Source organism: Protopterus annectens, chromosome 5.part0 (assembly GCF_019279795.1).
Source record: "Protopterus annectens isolate FY-2018-M chromosome 5.part0, PAN1.0, whole genome shotgun sequence".
In the NCBI taxonomy this organism is placed as follows: domain Eukaryota; kingdom Metazoa; phylum Chordata; order Ceratodontiformes; family Protopteridae; genus Protopterus; species Protopterus annectens.
This window is the reverse complement of record NC_056735.1, coordinates 459863303-459871634: the sequence shown is the minus strand read 5'-3', so window position 1 is coordinate 459871634 and position 8332 is coordinate 459863303. Positions and strand designations below refer to the sequence as shown.

Genomic DNA, 8332 nt, shown 5'->3' with positions numbered 1-8332 from the left:
TAACCATGTATCCTCTAGTATTAGGCAATAGAACTAGGTGGCAAATTAAACTAGAAAATGAGAAGGTTCATAAATAATATCTGCAGTGCAGGTAAATGAAACTACAAAGGTGCTAGGGGATCCATTCATTATAATCTAACATAACTCAGACCTACATTATAGCCATGGAAGAAGGTTAGGAAGTCCAAATATGCCACAACAAATAGAAGCACACAGAGCAAGTGTGTGGGCATAGGGATACTCGAAGAAACAAAAACAAGTTGCAGACAGTAGAATTGGAGACCCTGTTTTCCTTGAGCTGATGTATTTTTGCAAGCCTACTACTTTAGCAAACACTAGAACCAGGGACCTAAATCTTTAACAGAGATAAATAGAACTTGGTAAAGATGAAGATTCATTGTGCATCTTCTCTTCTATCTTTGGAATAAGCAGCCCCAGTGGATTAAGCAGTGTGATGCACTGACATCCTTCAAAAAGAATATGGATAACTGGATGGGTACCGTCAAATTTACAAGAAGACAATTGGCCTACCACTTCTCATGAAAGGAGATAGAGCCTGAGGGTAGGTAGTGACAAGGCAATACTGAATTGCCTTAAAACTTCAATGAATCCTATGAATCCTATGAAAAAGACATACTAACAGTTTGGTACTATGCTGTATCTGTGAATCTTATGAAAAAGACACATAGACTGTTTTGTACTATGCCATCTTCAATTCTCCATAAAAGACTGAGTGGCTTTTTATGTTTTGATAACTTGCTTCAACAGAGTCAAGATGGAGAAGTACGTCCAGTACAATATGTATCCTTTTGGGTGCATATCAGAGACCTAGCTGGCTCACCCAGTGTCCTGTCCAAGTCCCTGAAGTAGTGCCCCACCCCCTTGCTCCCATGCACACCCCCTCCCTACCAGCTCTTCATTGGAAGAAGAAGGGAAAAAAAGAAATGCTCTGATAGACTGCTCACACCATTCTGAAGTACACACCCCCTCTCAGGCATGCCCTCTTCCTACCAGAAGAGCACAAAATTGTTGTTTTCTGTACTGGCATGTCTGAAATTCTGGTGCTGAAGGAATGTAGGAAAGGCACTCAGATTCCACTCTCTAACAGGGCCCTTCAGCCCACCTTTGCTATGCCACTGGTGTATATTACAAACAATGGCAGCAGTGTGCTCTGTGGGGAGGAAGTTTCCATGTTAAGGATGAACAACAAAATAAATGAAAGGAAGTAAACTTATCTATCTTAAAGATTAGCATTTCAACTCCAGATGTGGGTTAAATAATGAAGCTTATTACATGAATAAATGAGAAAGAAACGTCAGTAAATGTTTGGCCAAGCAGTGACTCCAGGCATCTGGATGACTGTAGCCCTCCTCTTTCATGCCTCCCAGCTATGCTGTTTCATGTGAGCTGGTCCTGTATGCACTGGTGGTGTCTAAAAGCAGTTGCAAAAGATCAAGACTAGAAGAAAAGGATATGCAAGCAAGTTTGCAGAGAGAGAAAGAATAAAGTGAATAGGCAGACTGTGGAAGTTAAAGAAAGTAGAATATAAGTAAAAAAAAAACTAGAAGCAAACATTCACATCTATAAAAAACAGCTATACAGTGAAAAATAGTTTGATTAGCAGCATAAGAAATCCAAAAGGGAGTTAGTCTTACCAAGATACCTTGTTCTTCTTGTACAATATAAACACAGTGTCTGTTAGTAAGTTTCCAAAGGCAACTGCTACACATCCAGCTGTATAGTGTGCAAATTATAAAATTGTATAAATGTTGGATGTATATCACTGCTCATGTTATATATATTTAGTGTATTTCATTGGTGGCTGCACCTAATCTAATGTTATTCACTGTAAAATGCACAATTTTGTTTAGTTTGTACTTATGTCACTTTGTTTTTATGAGTTGTAAATATAAATGAGCCTTTCTCTCTGTCCTTCCACTGAAAAGGGTTTTACACCCAGTCTGACTTTCCCAGTAATCAAAAAAGAAAAAAAAGATAAATAGATAGATAGATAGATAGATAGATAGATAGATAGATAGATAGATAGATAAATAATGGCTATTATTTAAGATACTGATTGTTAACATTTGTTTCCTTGTACACTCCAAAGACATGCTGACTGGGGCACTGAACTTACACTGGCTTTAGTAGTGCTTGAAGGTGTGGGTGTGTACCTTCAGTATTATTTGTGGATGCCCTGTGCAGGTGTCCAGTACTGGTTGCTACCTACCTCCCATTATTTGTCAGGATAAGTTCTGGCCTGTGTGTCCTTATATTGTAAAAAATCAGATATAGGACATATGTATATGGATGGAGCTATCTATAACTTTTTCCCAAGAGATGACACATAAAGGAAGTAAAGATATGTGCTTCATTAAAAATGTTCTTACATAATACCTTTCAGTCTTAAAGTCAAATCTGCAGTTGGTACTTAAAGACAATAAGGTTAGGGACAGTTTTAAGTATAGCTGAAGAATTGGATTATATTCTTTTATGGTATCTGTAATGTATGCAGACACCAGTGTACTAAGACAAATGTATACATGGTACATGCTCCCCATTGAGACAAAGATTTCTAAATAGGCTAAATATTGATAAATTACATAGATCTTGCTGTATTCTGACATGTATTTGCCTAGTGTGCTCATTCGGCCTTAGGTCAAACACAACATAGTGTCAGTTGGATACAGACCATATGTGCAGATGGGTCCTGGTTTTATGATCGAAACCACGTTTCATCGAAATGTACATAATCGAACTCACTTTCACAAAAGTGCATTTTGTCGAAAATGCACTTTTGCTGAAAGGTCACTAAGCAAACAGTGGTTTGCATGTAGATTTAGTTGTACATCAACTGTACTGTTGATTGTACAACTAAGCAAACTGTTGCTTAGATCGTGGTACAGTGGGGATAAGGGAATATTCCCTTTTCCCCACTGTAGTGCAATCTCGGAGTGAGAATATTAAAGTGGGGGGTGTGGGGAACAGCTCCTCACATGGGGAGTGCTTGTCCCCCTGCATAAACATGAGTAGTGTTTTATTTTTTTAGTTTTTTGGCGTGTTGTTTTTTTTTTTTTTGGCGAAAGTGCATTTTCAATAAAATGCACTTTCACGAAAGTGAGTTCGATCTTATAATTTTCGATGAAACATACTTTCAATGGATCAACATAAATCCATGCAGATATATCTCTGCTTCTCCAGGAAAAAATTCGAGAAGCTAGTAAAGAAAATTAAGTGTAAATGGCTCATCAGCAGCAAAGAAAATTCCATGCTGACAAAGAAAGAGGGTAATGAGATGAGTGCTATAAAAATAGTATGGGCCGTTAGAAATAATGTTTTAGTGCAACAAATTGCAAATTAATAATTATTGCGCTAATTGAATTACACAGTGTAAATTTAATATACAAGTGAATTACTTTTAAAGCAGTGTGAACATTTAAATTCATAGACTGTTACTAGGCTAATTATCTGGGGGGCCTTTCTAAGCCTAGCCAAGTTTTCCCGAAAGAATAATGATGTCCTGTATCCAAACAGGATTTTGAGGGCCAAACATTTATAATCTACCTCTGCTCATAAGAGACATGGGTGCCAGGCCTGGTGTAAATTTCCTATTCTCCATCAACTGGTCTAAGTTGCTCTTAAACTAGCTAATAGATGAACTCAACTTCATATGGATGGGAAGCCCGCCCCATAGGAGGGGCAGTCTCTGGGACACATATCTGTCTCTCCAGTATGTTCTGTTTAAGTCACAGACAAAATTTATGTCCCTAGACCTTGAATTTCTGGTATTCTTTGACTTAAGAATATGTAGGAGATTCATAAGTGTAGGGTTTGTGGATGCCTTTTAAGCCAGGCCTAGATCACTCCTCAGCAATCTCTAAGAGCCTGATTAGAGGGTAAAGGGCTTTAAGGCATGCTGCATAAAGCAGGTCTGTTATGCCTTGTATTCTTTTTGTAAAGAACCTCTGAGGTCACTCTAGTTGTTGCATATGCCTGGTCAGGTACATACCAAAGGCAGCATTGTACTCTATGATTGGTCTGATAAGGAGGGAGTACATTGAGATAATGACCTCTTTGGACCTAGATGTCATGCCGTTACTTATAAGTTGTGCAACATAAAAGGATTTCATCATCACTGTGGCCACATGTTGATCGAGGGTAAGGCTATTGTCTATGTGCATAGCCAGATACCTGACCACAAGGTCAATTCTTAGGGGCATATTACTAACATGGTAATTAGCTGGGATGGTTGACTTTCCAAAGGGTACAATTATGCATTTCTTAGCATTGAGTTTAAGACCATGGCGTTGGCACCATTTGCTAGCCAGAGATGGACTTTCTTGAAGAATGCTAGTGTCTGCAGGGAAGTTAATGATAACCCTAGGTTGCAATCATCTGCAAACTTAGTCAGCCATAAACCTTCAGCATTTACTTCCATTTCAGAGAAATGGATGGCAAAAAGTAGCGGGCCCACTACTGAGACCTGGGTAACTCTGCTAGTGATTGGCCTTTTAGTGGAGGTGGCCTCACCTAGTCTGACCTCCCAGGTCCTATCAGTGAGCTAGTGGCTATCCAATGGGTGATAAAAGGTTTTATACTAAAATGAATGAGCTTGTCTATAATGCATGAGTGGAGTATTATATCAAAAGCTTTGGCCAGGTAGAGGTAAGCTGTGTGCGCAGTTTTACCTTCATCCACCAAATTTAATAAGTATGGCCTTCCATTAACAAAGCCAAACTGTGATGGTCTCAACATTTGCAGGTTGCTAATGTCTTTATTTATTATACCCATGATGATTCTTTCCATGGCCTTACATATGAGGCTGGTAAGACTTATGGGCTTGTACTTACTCAGATCAGTGGTTGGACCACATTTGTGCAGATGAATGACTGTAGCCATCTTCCATTTCTGAGGCACAAAACCTGTCATGTTTCATTCTAGTTATTAAACATCCTGGGATGTTATCAGGGCCCATCAATACAGTGTTTCTGGCCTTGCAAAGAGCAGACCATCCCTGGCAGAGTAGCCTGGTCTGTCCGCTATGTCTTTCCAGGCCCTCAAATATTGTACCCCTAGAAGTGATACCAAAAGCTAAGCCAGTTGTTAAAATCAATCATTTTCTGTTGGTAATGTGGCTTCATCCATGGAGAAGGTAGTATGCTGCTCAGGGTTAGCCTCATACCTGTCTGAGGTACATAATCAGAGGGGATGGATGAATGCTGAATTGAGGCTGCATATAATATGTGCAGTCATTCAATAGTACTTTCTGATAGCAAGAGATTGTGCTATGAGAAATAACTTTGCAAGCTGTGCATGTGAATAAGCTGACAAAGGATGCAAATCTTATTTTACATAATAAGTGTTCTTGTCCTTCTATGTTCACAAGGAGTTTATCCAAGTGCTCTGGTTTCCTTCTACATTCTAAGGACATGCATAGATGTAAGGTGGCTGTCCACAGGGTCATGCTAGGAGTCAGCTGTGACTCATAAGAGAGTGAGCAAATGAAAGAGCATTTGTTGGATACATTAAAACAATGTGCAACTTACTTTTTTCATAACAAGAGACCATGTTCCAAAGAACTGGAATGCCCAAAGACATACCGTACTAAAAGGATGCAAGGCCTAAAAAACATGTTGTACAAAGACCAACTCAAAACCCAGTCTCTAGACTCAGTATCCTACAGACTGCTAAGAGGTGACCTGGGTCTGGCATACAAGACATTCTTCAACTCATTACTGATGGATTTACTGCACATCAGCAAGTCTAATGGCATCAGAAATACTCAGTCTAGGGATCTAAACCTCTTCTGTAACATCAACAGAATGGTTTGGAAGAACAGGTGTATGTTACAGAGGATACCATTGCTCTGAAACAGACTCCCCATCCACATAAAGCAAAGTTAATCTCTTTCTATTTTCAATTACAACATAGATTTATGTATGGGAAACAGAAAATTTACCCCAGGACTGCCCCCCACCCCCTACCACTAATGGACAGGTGCATGCTCCTAAATACTTTATCTCATGCATGGGCCCCTCAAATTATCTATGGTTTGATACCAGTTATTCTCATTAGAGGTACTATATAATTATCAACAGTGAGAAGGGCAAGGCCAGCCAACCTCTAACCAAATGGGATAGGTTATTTTGAGCATAAAAAGGGAAGTTTTCTAGGCTTAAAATGGCCTGTAAGGGTCTAGTAACTCTAGTACTTACCAATGAAACTATAACTTATTTCTGCTTTAAGAAAACATTAGACAGTTTACAACTTGTCATTAAGCAATTGCTGGTAGACGGAGGGGTGCCAAGTGGGCATGTTGCCCAGGGTGCCAGACTACATTTGCGTTTTAAAACATAGTTCAGGTTTACTGCCTTTATTCTTTCCATCCCTAATTCTAAATCCAGTAAAGGCAGGTTCAGTACCAACCATTACCATGGAACTTGCAATGCAGGCAATAATAAATAAATAAAATAAAATAAATAAAAATAATTCTGCTGAAGTGAAGAAAGCACTTTTAAATGCATTGTGCTGCCTAACATGACTTGTTATTCCCAGATTTTTTTCCAAAAGTAGACCAGATTAAGACTGTGCTGAAATACTGATGTTATCACTTTCACATCTTACATTTACTAGATTTCCTGTCATCTAGTGCTTCCTGCAATGTGGCATCCAAAACATGAGCTTCTGCTGCTTCATCCTTCCTATGGCTCCAGGAAGACTGCCCAGCATATGTGGCAAAGTACAGACTGTATTGTGAAGCTAATGATGTTCAAGATACATGGGAGGTCTCAGTCTTACTTAATGCAATAGGGTTTCTAACATCTGGATTGTTGGTCCCAGTAATGTTCCTCTGCTACATAATTATGTGAACCAGCAGTCCTGTGTAATGCCTAAATGTTCTACAAGGGAAATCAAATATAAGATGAAGGTATAGTTAAACACATAGCAACACTATGTGCATTGTCAGAAAAGTCCAAGGTTCAAGGACTGAGTGATGCATTGCAAGACAGACTGAGGTATGATATATATGCAGAGACTATACAGATGAAAAATATACATAAAGTTCTATAATCAGATTTAGGGTTAAACTTTGATGAAGAATAGCATAGCACCAAGCCCTTGGAAACAACTGCAGATAATACCAGAAAATGTAGCAACTGCTAAAGATGAACATGTTGTTAACAAAGTCATTATCAAACCTTTTAAAAGAGCACCATGTTTTTGTAATGGCATACATTCAGATTATGCTAGTGACTTGGATCAAGTGACATTTTGTTATGAGGTGCTATAAGAAAGACTACATTGTCTGATCATATAAATAGCAGAATGACAAACATAATGATTAAAAGAGAATATAAAGTAGGCACCCAAAACAGAAGACATGAATTAAAATTGAAAATGCTCAGTATTTGGAAGTGCATCGTCTGATATGAGATATGCACTGGATGCTTGGTCTACAGTATCTGTTATTATCTGAATGACTATGAAAAACTTTTTGTGTATATGTTATTATTAAAATAAATGTTCTGTGTAGAACAGTGTCAGGGTTTCACTAAAATTTCAAGATAAAACATGAATAATAAACCGTTAAGCATGTAGTCAAGCAGGAGTATATTATTTGATCATGAATGCATCTGGAGGCTGAATGTAAATCTAGGCTTTACCCTGGACTTGTGCACAAAATCACATGTCTGGCCATCAGAAGAGCACCATTAAAATCATGTCACTGTTTCAAATGGTAAATTGTATAATGCTATTATTCATCAAAGCAGCAAATGTGAATAATATGCTCAAACCATAGCAAATGGTTTTGGATGTTATATATTAAACAATTCCTCTTCTGGAGAAGTCATCCTTTATAATGAGTTACAATGGGCTAATCAGCTGTGTAACCAAGATGGCTGGAAAGGACACACCCATTCCACAAAATGTTGAAGTGGAGGTTGTACCGTACCATAAAGCCTAAACAGACATCTCACTGGCTCCACATGATGGTTATACATGAGTTGATGTATGCCTGAAAACAGATCTTTTTGTAATTAAAGCTAGGGAAAATGCAACTGTATCATCTTGCAGTTCTGACACATGGATTTATAATGCCACACTGTAATCCATTACTGCCTTTTCATAGGTAAAGTTATTGAGAAAGTGGTTTATGCATAGATGTACTCCTATTTAATGTCTCATGACTGGTCTATATTATAAGATCGAAACTTTAGTTAATCAAATAACTAAAGATCGATCTTGTAATATCGAAACCTGAAAATCTCGAACTGATGATTTAACCCAGGAAAACACTTCCCTTGGCCGCATCAAAAAAATAAAACTTTAA

General features: G+C 38.3%; 1 protein-coding gene across 9 annotated transcripts in view; it reads left to right on the top strand.

Moving 5' to 3' along the window:
• Positions 1 to 8332, top strand: part of DMD (dystrophin) — a 9298038-nt gene that overhangs the window by 7900952 nt on the left and 1388754 nt on the right. The gene's annotated exons all lie outside the window — the stretch shown is intronic.